We start from the raw sequence: 18,467 nt of genomic DNA on the forward strand, positions 1-18,467 counted from the left end.
ATACAAGGACATTTTTTTAAAAAGTCAATTGCATTTCTTTTTTCTAAAAATAATTGAAAGATATAAACTTTCAAAGCTATTCTGTTCATAAGTGCATTTTAAAAACAAAATTCCATGGAAACCATTTTGACAATAAATTTCATATATTGAAAAATAAATAAATAAAAATAAAAACAAAATTCTTAGGAATAAATTTACTAGAAACTTCAAGATCTCTACACTAAAAACATAAAAAACGTTTCTAAGAGAAATTAGAGAAGACATACATTAATGAGATAAACCATGTTCATGGATTGTAAAACTCAATATTGACATGGTGCCAACTACCCTATATTGACTTGTACACTTATGCCTATTCAAATAAAAAGTCTGACAGCCTTTTTAACTAGAAATTTACAAGTTAATTCAAAATTTAAATGAGAATGCAAAGATCCTAAAACATCAAAAATATTTTCAACTAGCAGAACAAAGCTGAAGGACTTATACTACCTAACTCCAAGAACAGCTGCAATAATAAAGATGTTGGATTGGGGATAGGATAAATAGATCACTGGAGCAGAATGGAAGATTTAGAAGTAGACTCAATTATACAGTCAAATGATTTTCAACAGAGGTTGAAGGTAATTCAGTGGGGGGAAAGATAACTTTTTCAATTGACTACACATATGGGGAAGAATAAATCTTGACCATCATCTCACAATGCAAAAATTAATTTACATAGACAATAGACATAAAGACAAAAAACTGTAAAGCTTCTAAAAAAATATTTGATTTTTCATGATCCTGCCATATCCCCCTTTTCCTAGATAGAATAAAAGAGAATAATAACATAAAAGAAAACATGAGTATATTAAACCTCAAAGTTAAAAACTACTTATCAAAAGTCATTATCAAGAAAAAGAATAGCCAAAAACAGAGAAAATATTCACAAAACATATCTGGGCAAAAGATCTGTCAATAAAAAATGGTCAAAGGACTCACTCAGACTCTTCACTAAGGAAGACATACAATGGACTAACAGGCACATGAAAAAGCACTCAACATAATTTAGCATCAGAGAAAGGCATATTAAATGAGTAATTAAATATTAAATTGAACAAGGAGCTACCCTTACACACCAAATAAAATGGTTAACTTAGAAACAGTGACTGTATCAAGTGCTAATGAGAATGTGAAGCATGAGACTTTTAATATTGGGGGACAGCATAAAATGCAACCAGTTTGGAAAAGTGTCAGTTTCCCATAAGGTTAAGCACACATTTACCTTGGACTCAGCCATCCCCATTCTAGACAATTACCTGAGAGTGAAAACGTATGAACGTTTGGTACTAGTTTTCTTTGTGTATGTGAATGTAATAGATTTATAAAGGCTCAAACTGGAATTGCCCCAAATGTCTATCAACAAAAGAACAAATAAACAATATGTGGTATATTTATACGAATATTATTCTTCAAGAAAAAGGAGTAAGCTTGTGATAAGAAACAGTATGGATGGATCTTATCCCCAATACCTTAAGTGAAAGAAGCCAGTCACAAAGGAATATGTCTTATATGATTCCATATACATGAAGTTGTCCCACACATAAAACTATTCCATGAAAAAAAAATCAGAAAGTGGGTAAATTGACCAAAGTGACATGAAGGAGCTCTCTGAGGTGATGGAAAAGTTGTAACTGATGTGTTATGGGTGACATTCATTTATGTGTTTGTCAAAAACACAAATATATTACACCGCAAATTTATTATTCACTTTTTTTTGACATAAAAAGTTTTTTCTTTCAGATTTTTCCTGGTCCTGAACTTAGAATACCTAAAACAAAACTACTGTTCCCTTTATATGAATGTGGTCCAGTACAGTGCTGTACCAGACTCCATGGTTTAATAACATGAAGTTAAGTGAGGTTCAACTTAAGAGCTAACTTGGGTCAATTGGAATAGCTACCTAGAAAAAGAACCTGAGGCCGTATGCAATCCCTCTGAGGTATTTGAAATTAAATGCTTTGAACAGTTAACATTATCAGGCAAGCAGAAAGGAGTGATGGATGGTGATCCCAGCCCATTCACCATCTTCAACTCTTACATCATCAAATGCCATATTCATGGTCTACAGAATGAGGTGGTGCTTTTATATGCTCTTGCAATATAAATATCATTAGGTCAACATAGGAGGCATGGAGTTTTCTTCATAATATATTATAATAGGTTGTAGAGCAAAAGAAAGATGAAGTGATATGGAGCCAAGTGACCCTGTCTAACCTTTTCCCTAACTACACATCTCAGATTTGAAACTACTGATCACTTCTTTCATTCACTTTTTATGTGTAATACATGCTATGTAAAATGTATACATGTATTATAAACAATAAAGAATGAACACCCATTACCTACTACTCAGCTTAAGGAATCAAACAATACTTTGCTGGTGAAGCCCTGGGGCTCTCCTTCCCATTATATTCCCCTTATTCAAAAGCCAACACTATTCTGAATTGTGCATATACCATTCCTTTATCTGATAGTTCTATAACACAGCATGCATCTTGAGCAATATATTGGTATATATGTTTCTGCACTTAGTATAATTGATATCATCTTTTATAATTTGCTGTCCTTTATCCAACATCATCCTCTTGAATTGAATTCATGTTGACATGGGTAGCTATAGCTCATTAATATTTACTGCCATAGTTACTCTATGCTATTGTATTTTATCCATTCTCCTCAAAGGAATTACCTGTGTTGCTTCCAGGTAATTAAACAATTAAGCAACCTGTGTTGCTTCCAGGTAAACATTAAAAAAAAGAAAGAAAGAAAGAAGTTCAATTCCCAGGCCACGAGTCAATACATATGCAACTTTACAGGACAATGCCAAATTGTTTTCCAAAGTGGCTGTACCAATTTATACATCCATCAGTCGCATATAAGAATAAGCATGATATTGTCCAATATTTTAATGTTTGCCAATCTACAGAGAGGATGGAAAGTGTTATTTAATTGTAGCTTAAATTTTGTATTTCATATTACCAATGAGGTATGAATTCATACATTGGTCACTTACATTTCTTCTTGCAAGAGGAGTTTATATCTGTGTCTTGTCCACATTTTCTATTGAGTTGTTTCTCTTATTAACTTACAGGTGATTATCTTTTCTGGACCCAAATCCTTTGTTGGCTTTATGCTTGCAAATACTTTCCCCAGATTGTGGTATTTCTTGTCCTTTTTTAATGATGTCCTTTGATGAACAGATGTTTTTAATTTAAGCAGAGGTGAATTATGGATCTTTTCCTTTATGGTTTTTCCTTTCTGTGTCTTCTGTAAGAAATATTTCCCTTTCGTGAGGTCATAAAATTATTCTCCTATATTTCCTTCTAAAATTTTTTAGGTTTTTTACATTAACGTATTTAAAATGTCTGGAATAAAGTTTTTGGTATAGTGTGAAATAACCATTTAATTTCATTTTTTTTCCATATGGGTAACCAATAATCCCAGTACTGTTTATTGAAAAGTTCATCTTTCTCCACTGCTCTAGTGTTTTGCTTATTGTATAACAGATTTCCAGATATAAATGGGTCACTTTCTAATATCTGTACTATTACATTTATAAATTGCTATAGCTTCATAATAACTTTAATATCTTTAAAGTAAATCATCACCCATTATTTTTGAGTCTTGGCTATTCTTAGTTTTTTTTTCCTCTTTTAGTTTGAAAAAATCCTATTGGTTATTGAATTTTGACCCTACGGATCAATTTGTGTAGATGATTTTAAGTTACACTCTTCTATATGTTGCAAATGCACAGAAGTGCAACTCATTTTTCTATGTTGAGTTTACATATACTAAACTTGACAAATCTGTTATTTGTGGTTCAGGTATTGGTTAAGCTGCGGCAACACAACTTGAAAGATTTGAAGATATTTTCCTATATTAGCTCCTAGAGATTATATGCTTTACATACATTTAGATTTATAACCCTTTTAGGACTGATATTTGTATATGCTGTGAGTGTCAAGTAAGTTTTCATATGGACATCAGTAAGCCAGTACTATTTATTACAAAGTCCACCCTTCCCTAGGTTTCTCTAGAATGCCATCCTTATAAATCAAGCTATCTATATGTTTGGCCTGATTCTCACCTCTATCTGTTCTACTTATTAGCCTAAATATACACAGATGACGCACTGTCTTAATTATTGTAGTCTTGACAAAGTAAATCATCTCACTTTGTTCTTCAAGATAATCTTCATTATTTCTGGCTTTTTAAATTTGAGTAAATTTGAAAGAATGTGTTAATTTCTATAAATTAGTACTAATTTAAAATTTTTATAACTTCCTGGTAACCTTTACAAAATTCCCCTTTAGCTCTGAGAATGCTCTTCACCTGACATCGGTATTTTATAGTGGCTTATGTATACTAGTTTTTTTCAAAATGTCTTCTAATGATACAGGATTTTCTTTTTCTACTTTCAAATTTTCCATATTCTCAAGTCGTCTCCATTTAGCCAGATTTTTAAAATCTAGAATAACAATTTTTGTCTTTTTATTGACATATTTTATCTATTTACATTTAACAGAATTTTTATTTGACCTGTGTCTTCTATATTCCTTTTTCTATTCTTTTTTTATTTTTTTCAGACTCTGGTATTCATTGAGCTAATCATACATTCAGATCAGTTGTGAGCAATGTTAAAATATAGAAGGTCCTTTGTACACTTTGCCGTTTTCTCTAAAAACATACTGCAAAACTATAGTATAAATTTCACCACCAGCATATTGACATTGATATAATCCAATTTTATTCAAATTTCCATATTTGTGCTCACTTGTGTGTATGTGTATTAAGTTCTATATAATTTTATCATTCATGTCAGTTCATGTATACACTACAATCCAGATAATGAACAGTTCCAAAACTACAAAGATCATCCATGTTGCTCCCACCTCCATCCTTAATTCCTAGAACCCATTAATCTGCTGTCCATTTCTAAACTCTTGTCATTTTATTTTTTTTATTTAAAAAAAATTTTTTTTAATGTTTATTTTTGAGAGAGAGAGACAGAATGCGAATGGGTTAGGGGCAGAGAGAGAGGGAGACACAGAAGCAGCAGCAGGCTCCAGGCTCTGAGCTGTCAGCACAGAGTCCGATGCAGGGCTCGAACTCACTAGCTCTGAGATCATGACCTGAGCTGGTCAGACGCTCAACCGACTGAGACACCCAGGTGCCCCTAAACTTTTGTCGTTTTAAAAATTAAACAGCTATCCTTCCTCTATTGCTTCATTTTTCACCTTTGTGTGGTTTTATTTCTGGGTTTTCTATTCTGTTCCAATGATCTGTGGATCATATTCTGCCACCAAATTACAGTCTTGGACTACAGTACCACATAATAAGCCTTAACACTGGGTAAACCACCCCCCCCCAACACATACACGCACTTCATTCTTATTTGTGTTAAAAAATAAATTGCTTTAGCTATCCTAGAGTCTGTTCCTTTCCACAGGAATTTTAAAATAAGTTTGTATTTACACAAAATGCTTGAAGGGGTTTTAATAGGAACTACACTAAACCTACAGATCAATATGAAAGAACATCTTTACTAAGTCCTCTACTCAATAAATAAGATAGGACTCCCCATTTATTTAGATCTTCGAGTTCTTCCAACAGAATTTTGTAATTTTTCAACAAATACTATACTTGTTTTATTGTATACCTATTTGTAGTGATTGTAAATGGTATTTTTTTTATTTCAGTCCTGCATGCTCATTGATAGCATATAGAAACAAGATTTTTTTTTTAAATTTTTTTTTTTTAACGTTTATTTATTTTTGAGACAGAGAGAGACAGAGCATGAACGGGGGAGGGGCAGAGAGAGAGGGAGATACAGAATCGGAAACAGGCTCCAGGCTCTGAGCCATCAGCCCAGAGCCTGACACGGGGCTCGAACTCACGGACCGCGAGATCGTGACCTGAGCCGAAGTCGGACGCTTAACCGACTGAGGCACCCAGGCGCCCCACAAGATTTTTTTTTAAATAGGATATAAAATTTGCACAGAAATCAATCCTAAGAATTTGCTGAACTCACTTATTAGTTCCTAGGTATTTGAATTCCTTGGTATCTCCTGTGAAGACAATCATGCCATCTGTAAAGATAGTTTCTTTTTTTTTCTAATCTGTAAGCATTTCTTTCTATTTAATTGTTCTAGTCTTATATTGAGTAAGAACAGCAACAGTAGACACCCTTACTTATTTCCACTCCAGGGGAGGCCGCGGGGAGCATTAAACCTTTCATCAATAAGAATGATGTTAGCTGTAGGTTTTTTGTAAAGGCTTTTTATCAAGTTTGGATAATTCCTCTCTATTCTTGTAGAAAATATTGCCATGATTAAGTGATTTTGTCAAATTCCTTTTCTGCATCAACTGATAGAGGATTTTTATTCTTTAGCTTGTCAATCAAGGTAATCCACCATAATTGTAGAGTTTTTTCTCATTTCAGGTCTGTTGGTTTCTGATTCATGTATTTTTGAGGTTCTGTTGTTCAGTACATATTTAGAACCATTATGCTTTCCTGATAGGTTGATCCTTTTACCATTATGTCATATATTTTTCTCTAGTAGTTTTCTTTGCTCTAAAGTCTATATTAATATAGCCACTTCTCTTTAGTTGGGTCATGTTTTCTTTATTTGCTCTGCCAATTTCTTTTTTTTGATAAGTAATCTTTATTTAAGCAGTTTGTCTTTTCATATATTTATAAAGCAATTTAATATAAATGTAAATATAAAACATTTACAAAGCAATATAAAACTTATAATTTATAAATAATTTTACTTAAGTTGGGAAAGATATTTTAATTTCTATTTCTGTAAATACTAGTGGTTTCGAGCATCCCTCATATACATATCTTTTCTGTGATTATTGATATCTTACCTTTTCCTATTCGTAAGCAGGCATTTCTATACATTTTCAATCAGACTATCTTATCGTTTTTAGACATTATATATCTTTCTGCAATCAGTCATTAGTTAACTTCATTCTTCATTGGACAGAAACCTTCATATGTGTATTCATATCCATTGGCTTTTGAATTGTATGGATTGTACTTTTAAGGTCTTATTTAAGTAGTCCTTCACTCCGCAGTAACAAGCATGTTTTCCTACACCACCTTCTACTAACTTTACGATTTGATCTTCACCATTAGGTCATTCATCTGGATACTGTTAAATCAAAGACCAGATTCATCATCATTTATGTATTTAGATTACTTAGCTTTAAGGGTAATTATTGATAAATTAGCAACTGTATCTTTTTTATGTTCTACTCTTTTCTCTGATTCTTGTCTCTCCCAACCACCCCCCCTTTTGATTTCCTGTGGATCACTTGAACTTACCTGAGGATTTAACCTTAACTTACAGTATTTTTAAGTGTATTTCACTGTAAACTTTTTAAGTGGTTACTCTGGATACTATAATAGCTATATGTTACACTATTCAAAAAACACTGGTTTGCACCTTAGTTAGTCTGGAAGGAAAGGAAATAACTGATTTTAAACCTTCAGTTAAACTTATTTTCTATTTTATAAATTGTCACAAATATCAGTCTACTGATACCAACATTTTACTACTTTGTGTGAGTCAAGTGTGGAAACTTGACTTCATTTAGGGCTCGGTTTTCTTTGCTTTTAAATATCATTATCTTTGGCATACGATGATATTAGAATTTTTGGTTTAATCATCAAAGGGAATTTATAAAATTCACAAGAGAAAAGACAGTCTATATTTCACATATTTCTGTTATTCCTTCTTCATTCATAGTGTTCCAAAATTTCTTCTTTTATCATTTCCTTTCTGTGCAAAGAACTTCCTTTAGCTAATCGTTAAGAATAGGTCTGTTAACAACAGATTCACTTACTTTCCTTTTGAAAATATTTTTGTTTCCTTTTCATTCCTAAAAGATAATTTTACCAGATATAGAATTCACGATTGAGAGTTCTTTTCTTTCAGCACTTGAAAAATGCTGTGGGTCTGGCGCCAAGCCTAGAGGCCTTCAAGTCCAGCAGGTGAGTGAGACAGCCCCCTAGGGCAGGTGTGTGCCAGAGGCAGGGATCAAGACTGGGACCCCTGAACTGCATCACACCCTCAAGACCTGGCCAGGCCCATCCTCCTTGCACAGTTGGGAAAACTGGCTTGGAAAGAGATGACCTTACCTGGGTCATTGTTGATGATGTGTGGAGCTGGGAGGGAGACTGGACCCCTGACTTCATACCTCAGTTCCTCCCAGGGTAGTGCTCAGGTGGACAGAGTCAAGATAACGAGTCAGTCTGACTGGGACAGTCCCTAGCTTCTAGTTGGGTAACCTTAGGCAAGTCACTTCTCCTGGAGCCTCCTTTCCCTCCTTGCTTGTGTCTAAAGACATGGTATTTAACACGTATTCAACAAACACTGGGTTTAAACTTATTTGTGACAAATTTGAAGGCTTTGACATACTGAGCAAAGCCAAAGGAAAAATAAATCTCGAATCCAACACAACACAAAATGAGATCAACTCAAACACCTGCACATTAATATGGTCAAACTATATGTAATATTAATTTAGTCTCAATAAAAAAAGAAAAAGCACTATTTAAAACCACAGATCCAAGTACACCAACCAGAACTACAGAAGCTACACACATACACACACACACACACACACACACACACACACACACACACACACAGCCTCAGACAGATCATATTCAAAAAAAAGAAAATCTTGAATACAGCCAGAGGGGAGGAAAAATATTATAGAGGAACAAATATAAGAAAATCAACAGACTTCTCTCCAGAAACCATGCAAGCTAGAAGATAATAGAGTGACATAGAACTTTTAAGTGCTAAAGGGGAAAGAAAAAAACCTTTCAGCCCAGAATTCCATACCCATTGAAAGCATCTTTCAAAAATGAAGAATAAAACTTTCTCAGAAAAACAAAAAAAAATAAAATAAAAAAATAAACTTATTTGTGACAATTTAAATATAAAAGAAAAAGGAAAAAAAATGTTGTGCCCCTTAAGACCTCCATGGTTGCAGATGAGAAATTGGCCATCATATAAATTGGTATTATCTCCTAGGTAATGCACTGTTTCCTTCTGGCTGCTTCAAAATTTTTTTTAGTTTCTGGGGCACCTGGGTGGCTCAGTTGGTTAGGCATCCGACTTCAGCCTAAGTCATGATCTTTCCAGTCCCAAGTTTGAGCCCCGCATTGGGCTCTGTGTTGACAGCTCAGAGCCTGGAGCCTGCCTCAGATTCTGTGTCCCCCTCTCTCTCTGCTCCTCCCCTGCTCACACTCTTTCTCTCAAAAATAAACACTTAAAAAAAATGTTTAGTTTTCAAAAGTTTAAGTATGAAGGGTCTTAGCATCAATTTCTTTGGGATTACACTATTTGAGACTTACTAAGCTTCTTGGATCTACAGGTTTGTATCTTTCACCAAATTTTGAAAATTCTAGCTGTTATTTCTTCAAATACTCTTTCAGCCCCACTCTATCCATTTCCAAGATTGCAATGATACAAATATTGTATCTTTTGTCATTTTCTCACAGGTATTTCATCTCAGTGTTGGCATCAATTGACTTTTTCAAGTTGTAGTTGTTGGGTGGGGCTTTTTGTTTTTCTTTTTTCTTGCTATGACAGGTAATTTTTTTATTGTGTAATGGACATTTCGTCTAATGTGTTAGAAGACCCAAAATACTACTCACAGCACTTATTTTAAAAGGCAGTCACCCTATTTAGGTTCAGCATACGGGTCTTGGCCTACCTTTGGGTACTGTGATTCCAACACCAGTTTAATTTTAAGGTCCTTTTCAGTGTGACCTTGGTTTTCCTGGTTTGTCTGAGGCTACTGGGGCATGCACTAGGGTCTGGTGGTACTGCCAGATCTGGCAGAAAGGGATTCTACACGCCAGGCTGCCAGGTGCCCCCTGGTGGACAAGAGATATACTGAGATCCCCCTTCTGGTGCCTGCCCCCTCATGCCCATAGTGGTAGTTTTTTTTTTTTCTTTCTTCTCTCGGCTTTTTAGGATTCTTTGGTTGCCAGTTACCCTAGAGATTACAAGATTCAACCTTCTCTGATTAATGTCTATAAATTAGTACTTTTATGACCTAAGAACCTTAAGACTCTTTCACTGCATTCACCTTATGACTCCCATGCTTTTCCATTTTGTAATTCCAGATATGTGCTAACCCCTTAAGACAGTATTTGTACTTTTACAGTAAATATTTGTTTACATTTGCCAAATGTTTCACCTTTTTACTTTTATACAGCACTTTTTGCTTTTTTTTTTCTGAAGAACACACTTTATTATTTCCTTCAGTGTTAGGGTTACAGTGAATAATTCCCTCAGATTCTGTTTGTCTGAAAATGTCTTTATTCCACCTTTGCTTTTACAGAATATTTTTGCTAAATATAGAATTCTAGGTGGCATTATGTTTTCTTTAAGCACTCATAATGTACTATTCTATTGTCCTCCAGCTTCCATTAAGTCATTAGAGCACTGAAGTGTTATCCTTACTCCTTTGCACTTGGTGACAGTTGGTAACATTATCTCCCCAGTCATTACCAGAAGCAGAAATTTATCATAATCTCAATGATCTTATTTTATATTTTGTCATTTTAATAGTATTCCATAGATTTTTATCTCTGGCTTATTTTTTCCAATTTCATCTTTTATTTACTTAATGTTATATGTAATTTTTTTATATGGTCTTTCAGATAATTCCAAAATCTGAAGTCCATACATATATTATTTACCCTACCCTAACTCATCACTTTTTTTTTTTTTTTGGTAATTCATTTTTTTAAGTATTTCTTTTGAGAGAGAAAGACAGTGCCAGGTACCGAGAGAGAAAGAGAGAATCCCAAGCAGGCTCAGAGCCATCAGCACAGAGCCCGATGCAGGGCTCAGACTCACGAACCATGAGATCATGACCTGAGCTGAAGTCCCACACTTAATAGACTGAACCACCCAGGCACCCCTGATTTTTTTATTTTAATTTGTAGAAATCTATACAAATCTGAGTCTAGGATGCTTTTCTGTAAAGAGGCTTGTGTTTGCTTCTATTAGATACCAGATTACCTTTTCTATCTGGAACGATCTTTATTTAGAGTATTAGAGCTTGGGGTTTGTAAATTACACTGGTAATATAAATTTGGACTCCAGGACCATTTAAGAATAAGTAACAGATTCTCATAATTCTCCTGAGAGACTACGTGGAGAAAAATCAGTTTAAATTTTGCCTTGAGCAAGCATATTTTTTTTAATGGCCACATTTTCCACTGAGGATTTAGACTGAGTCCCTTCAAGAGTCTCAAGATTATGTTAAGGTCTTAAATTCAGCTAATTTCCTTCCAGATCCACATGGCTTCTCCCATTATCTCTCATGTCCATTAGTATCCAGACTCTAAGTCCCCGATTTTGACTTTTTCTCCCAAGGTAGTTCAAGCTGCTGCTTCTACATACCACTCTTGTTGCAGCTAATTTATGCTTACTATATTTGCTTTCCTCTTTTTTGTGTGCTTTGGGGGTTTCTCTTCCTTGTGAAGTTAGCAATAGATGTAAAAGTATTTTTCTTTTAATGTTGCATATCCAGAACCTACATATTTCTCAGTGTGAAGATTTTTTAGAATATGTAACCTATCCATACTGCTGAAAGGAATAAGTTATATGTGACTTATAACTTATCGAATATCTTAACATCCCTTTAAATGACACAAGTTTTAACTTGGTTCGTCTTATCTTACTAATCCTTCAGAAAAGCAATGGCATAGGGAAAATCCTTCTGCCCTCTAGGTTCGATTTAGAACACTAGGAAAGGAATCCAGCTTCAACTCTTCCAAATGATACCATAAAGGACCTAATACAAAGTGAGGGGGAACAAACAGTATCCCCAAAATATTTCCATGTGAAGACACTCCTAATCTTTCTAAACACCTCCAAACCAGACTATTTCTAGGACTTCCACTTCAGGTTCTTCAGATGGTAAAACAACATGCAAGGATTACTCATGTCAACTTCATGAGTGAAATTTCTGACTGACACAATTTCTTTCCACTTGCTGGCCAAATTGTTCTTTCCTCACTACTATTATAGATTCCACATCATGGTCAAATATCCATTACATAGCTCATTTAGATACAAATTCTTGGCATTACCTATGATCCCTTTATAGATCATTGTTGTTGTTGTTGTTGTTTCTCTCATTCTAATTGTCCTATTTGTTCCTTTCATAGACCCAATAATTTACTACCTATAACTACATACAGCTTACCAAAAGTCATTTCTAAAAACCAAGTAAATCTGGCAAGGATAACTTCTGTAACCGCTTATGAAGTAGGCAAAATAAAATGCAAAGCTTCTTTCTTGTGTGTCTTTTGCAATGACACAGAAGGAAAATATACAAACATCTGCTACAGTTAGAGAAGTTGGAAACCTCTAGAGATGAAGTGTATTAGACACCAACTTGGAAAAATATCAGTATGATATGTTTAGAAAAATGAAATCTTGAATTGCTACCCAGCTTCTCTGAGAAAATGTTTTGCCAATTCAAATATAAATACATGTGGTAATAATCAACGTCTATGGCTTTTCTAGATTACCATTAAATACTTATTCTAACATTAACGCATTTCTTTTTATTGGTGTACTTGTTAAAACTTCTATTGTTTAAAATTCTGCTTGTTACAATATAGACTTTAAGGCACTACAAATAAAGAATATTAGCAGAATATAAAGAGTAATGGTAAAGAAGAATGTGAGAAAAAAAGAGGAAGAGTAAAAATATGAAGGAAAGCATAAAATGGGAAAAAAAGAATTGGGGGCAGAGAAGTGGTCTCAATAAGACAAAGTTGGAGGTTTAGAAACAATAGACATAGTTAAATTATGTTGGGAGTGCAAATTAGTAAACTATATGTAAATCACCGTCAAATCTATTTCTAAAAATTATACCTTTAATGTGAGCTCCATATTGACGTTTGTAATACTTCCTACACTGTCCCATTGGATAAATCAGGGAAATCTCGAAGTCGACAGACTGAAAAAAATCAACCCACCATCTATCCCTAACTCACTCTCCTCCCCCAAACATATCTAAACCTGATGCATCCAGTATTTCTTATCAAAGTATAGAGTATGCCCTAGTCACCTCCGGGTCCATTGTGGCAAATCCCGTTTTCTTTTTTTCTTGCAGTAAGGTATGGCCAGGTGACCAATTCTACCAACTGAACGAGAACTAAAATGACGTATGCCACTGCCAAATCTTAGTCCTGCACATTCTCACTCTTCCTTAGTCTGACAGCCTGATGCACAGAACCCAGTGGAAGACTCAGAAGCTTTAGGATGGCAGAGGCACTAAAAGGAAGAAGCATGGATCCCTGAATGCTCAAAATAGAGTCCTTCCCTAGGGCAGACTCTTATTAAACTGACACATGAGCAAACACTAAACTTTTATTGTATTAAGGCATTGAGATTTGGGAGATTTTAATTACGCAGGCTTGCCTACCTGATTAAATTGACATCTTGAAGTGAGGAATTCTGATAAACACCAAAAAGGCCTGGCATTGGCTTACCAGTTGGAAACCAACAGTATGAAAGAAATAGTTGGCATGGGGTCAAGAAAAGATGGTAACACACTGGATTACACGACTGGCAAAATAATGAAACTGTTACCTATTTTCCACATGACTACAAAATCTCAAGATCTAGAAGTAGCCAGAATCAGAATGTTGTGTGCTACCCACTACTGGCTTCCTTAGGCAAGGTTATTACAAGAAAGTCATGCACTTTAAAAAAAGAATTGGCCTGTTTTGAGCAGAGATAGAAGAGAATATAGCAGTTTAGAAAAGTCTGCTACTACAACTAGACCCTTAATAAAAGATAGAGAAAAGCTTTAAGGAAAAAAAAAAAAGTCCAGTTAAAACTTCCCAGTTAAACAAAATAACTCTACCTTGTAGCAAAGATTAAGAGTCCTAACCTCCTATCCATGCTTACTGTCACAGATAGTCTCAGGTTGCTTCTATTATATTCAGGGAGAAAAATGGGAGAAATCACTTTAAAAGGAAAAATAAAAGCAAATATGAGAACTAGTACAGAAAAGAACCAGGAAAGAGTATGGTTTTTGGCACAGAAACCGACTGAAAACAACAAGATCAGTAGCCTACTACTTTGAGGGAGTTGTACTGACAGAGAAATTGCAAACCTGGTCTTAAAAAAAAATGCATGTAAGTGTTCAGTGAGCCTTAAGACATCCTTCAAGCGAGAATGAACTGTAAAAGCCATATCTCCTTCAAGGCATACTCCCCAACATTGACTTCAGAGGTGGTCAAGGAAGGTAAGGACAGGTAACCACAAACCAGAGGACAACCAGGGGTCATGAGCCAGGGGTTTGTCTAAGAGAACAGAATTGGGATTCACCAAGGAATTTCCTCTACCTCCAGAACAGGGAACCTTTCATAATATCTATCCAGTGAATTTCAGAGTTGCAATATACCAGGGACTGTGTGTTAACCATTTTGACTTTTTATTAATGAGAGTGTTTAAGGTGCTTACTTAATCTCTGTTACACCATTCAGGGGGCGGAGGGTAGAAAATTTGCTACTTTAGACCGTAAGTCGCCAAACCATAAGGAGTCACATCTCTCACTATAAATCATCTGGGAGATTCTGCACTTAGCAGGATAATGGGACTTCAGGTTGTCTCACTTGCGAAAAGGAGGTCTTCTATACAAGAAAGGAATAGCAAAAAATACACCTGGTAGTCAGAAAAGCAGATTGTGCTGGTATCTTCAGCAGAGTTCACTTTCTTCTCCTGGACACGAAGAGACTACGTTCCACAGGATCCTTTGCAAGTAAGTGTGGCTATATGAATCTGTTTGGACCAATGAAGTATGACAGAAATGGGATACATACAATTTCCATTACTAGAATCTAAAAATCTCCTCATGATCCTCCACACTCTCCTTCTGTTTCAAGCTGGATAGAGGATCAGAGGAGGATTCTGAGGCCCTTGGGGATTGTACAGCCATGAAATGGAAGTAGACTGTATGGAACAGTTACACCGCAACCATTACCAAAATGCATAGCAAAACATAAACCCTTATTAGGTTCCCAACACTGAGATTTTGAAGTTGTTACAAGCAGTTAATCTACTTTGACTAAAATGGATTTCAAGCTGAACACCGAAAATTAGTGTCAATCTTTCATGTTCTCTCCCCTTTTACATAAGATCATTTATATAATAGGTCTATTTTGGTACCTAAATATCTTTCAAGTACTTCTCTTTCCCACTGTCCCTATTACCACTGCCTTCACCTCCTCATAATCCTACATCAGAATTATTGATGGAGTATTCTAATTAATACCCTTACATTCCACTTCATTGCCTAGATCCCTAATTCATTCTGGACACAGCCTCCAGAAAATTTTCTTAAATGCACATCTCTTTACTCATAATCTTTCAGTGTCTTCTAAATACCTGCAGAGAAATTTCAAACTCCTTATCACAGACTAAAAGAACTTCACAGTTTTATCATGGTCTACCTCTCTGGCCACATTTCCCCTCCCAGCCAACACATGCTCTCAGAACTTCTTCTGTACAAAAATGTACTCGAGAGCTTCCAAGTATGCAGGTCCCTTACCTAACTACCTATAGCCTGGTTTCCTGTGTAGAGTATGAGTAAAAAACAGATTCTTGCTCTCACTGTCTTATTCTGAAATGCTCATGCTTTATCCACTGGTATCCTTATTCTCCGCCTCTTACTCCTCACTCTTCATCCATCACCCCAACTTCTCTCCGTTCATTGCTGAATCCTGGGCCCACTTCATTGATCCACTTTCTGTTAACGTCTAGTCTTACACTTACATTCAGAATAGTGAATGATCCTATTTTCCCCTCACACTAGTCTGACTCCACTTGACTTCATTCTTTAATTTTATATTCCCACGGATGTCTTTCAGGACAATTCCCTCCATCCACCAACATCTACTCTCCCTGCTACTTCCCAGGACAATTAAGCCTCCAACGTTTCTCCTATTTCCCCAACAATGGAAGCCTTATCCATATTCTCTTCCTTCAAGGGGTTGAAAATAAGACTGGAACACAGGCTTCTTCAAACTTCCATCCCAGTGTCCATACTCTTTACTCCATTTAGAGTACATCCTCCTATTTGGCCTGGAGATTCCAAGTCATCTTGAAATACCAGTTCAAATATTACCTCTTCTGTGAAATTGTCCTTGAAACTCAAAGCAGAGTTTTACCTTCTCTTTGCCATACTCCCATAACACCTTCTAATACCCCATTACTAATTTCACTGTATTTTAACATTTTGTTTACCGTTCATCCCTCTCTAGAGAGTAAGGTCACTGAGGCCAGAACTGTTAATTCGTGGATCCCTGATTCCTAACATAAAGCAGGTGTTTCCTTGATTAAACCCATAAAATCACTGATACCCAAAACGTAGCTGAGGAGGAACAAAAACAGTAGCATTCAGCCTGGCAACACAGATTGGTTAAAAACACACTAAGCTGGATCAAAAGACCTAATTCAGTAACTATTCCCAAGAGCAATGAACGAGGCATCTTAAATTCTCTACATCATGGACTCACTAGATCAATAAGGATTTTCCATCTCCAAATTCTAGATATCGCCCAGACATATTCTTCCCATGCCAGAAGTGGGAGATGGGTGCACATAAGACAGATCACCATGGATAACACCAGACTCCGCACAGAACTTTATTTTATTTATTTATTTATTTATTTATTTATTTTAATATATGAAATTTACTGTCAAATTGGTTTCCATACAACACCCAGGGCTCATCCCAAAAGGTGCCCTCCTCAATACCCATCACCCACCCTGCCCTCCCTCCCACCCCCCATCAACCCTCAGTTTGTTCTCAGTTTTTAAGAGTCTCTTATGCTTTGGCTCTCTCCCACTCTAACCTCTTTTTTTTTTTTTTTCCTTCCCCTCCCCCATGGGTTTCTGTTACGTTTCTCAGGATCCACATAAGAGTGAAACCATATGGTATCTGTCTTTCTCTGTATGGCTTATTTCACTTAGCATCACACTCTCCAGTTCCATTCACGTTGCTACAAAAGGCCATAGTTCATTTTTTCTCATTGCCATGTAGTATTCCATTGTGTATATAAACCACAATTTCTTTATCCATTCATCAGTTGATGGACATTTAGGCTCTTTCCATAATTTGGCTATTGTTGAGAGTGCTGCTATGAACATTGGGGTACAAGTGCCCCTATGCATCAGTACTCCTGTATCCCTTGGATAAATTCCTAGCAGTGCTATTGCTGGGTCATAGGGTAGGTCTATTTTTAATTTTCCGAGGAACCTCCACACTGCTTTCCAGAGCGGCTGCACCAGTTTGCATTCCCACCAACAGTGCAAGAGGGTTCCCGTTTCTCCACATCCTCGCCAGCATCTATAGTCTCCTGATTTCTTCATTTTGGCCACTCTGACTGGCATGAGGTGATATCTGAGTGTGGTTTTGATTTGTATTTCCCTGATGAGGAGCGACGTTGAACATCTTTTCATGTGCCTGTTGGCCATCCGGATGTCTTCTTTAGAGAAGTGTCTATTCATGTTTTCTGCCCATTTCTTCACTGGGTTGTTTTTTGGGTGTGGAGTTTGGTGAGCTCTTTATAGATTTTGGATACTAGCCCTTTGTCCGATATGTCATTTGCAAATATCTTTTCCCATTCCGTTGGTTGCCTTTTAGTTTTGTTGGTTGTTTCCTTTGCTGTGCAGAAGCTTTTTATCTTCATAAGGTCCCAGTAATTCACTTTTGCTTTTAATTCCCTTGCCTTTGGGGATGTGCCGAGTAAGAGATTGCTAGGGCTGAGGTCAGAGAGGTCTTTTCCTGCTTTCTCCTCTAAGGTTTTGATGGTTTCCTGTGTCACATTCAGGTCCTTCATCCATTTTCAGTTTATTTTTTGTGAATGGTGTGAGAAAGTGGTCTAGTTTCAACCTTCTGCATGTTGCTGTCCAGTTCTCCCAGCACCATTTGTTAAAGAGACTGTCTTTTTTCCATTGGATGTTCTTTCCTGCTTTGTCAAAGATGAGTTGGCCATACGTTTGTGGGTCTAGTTCTGGGGTTCTATTCTGTTCCATTGGTCTATGTGTCTGTTTTTATGCCAATACCATGCTGTCTTGATGATGACAGCTTTGTAGTAGAGGCTAAAGTCTGGGATTGTGATGCCTCCTGCTTTGGTCTTCTTCAAAACTACTTTGGCTATTCGGGGCCTTTTGTGGTTCCATATGAATTCTAGGATTGCTTGTTCTAGTTTCGAGAAGAATGCTGGTGCAATTTTGATTGGGATTGCATTGACTGTGTAGATAGCTTTGGGTAGTATTGACATTTTGACAATATTTATTCTTCCAATCCATGAGCAGGGAATGTCTTTCCATTTCTTGATATCTTCTTCAATTACCTTC

This window comes from Panthera pardus, unplaced genomic scaffold (assembly GCF_024362965.1).
Source record: "Panthera pardus isolate Hobbes unplaced genomic scaffold, ASM2436296v1 HiC_scaffold_1, whole genome shotgun sequence".
Lineage (NCBI taxonomy): Eukaryota > Metazoa > Chordata > Mammalia > Carnivora > Felidae > Panthera > Panthera pardus.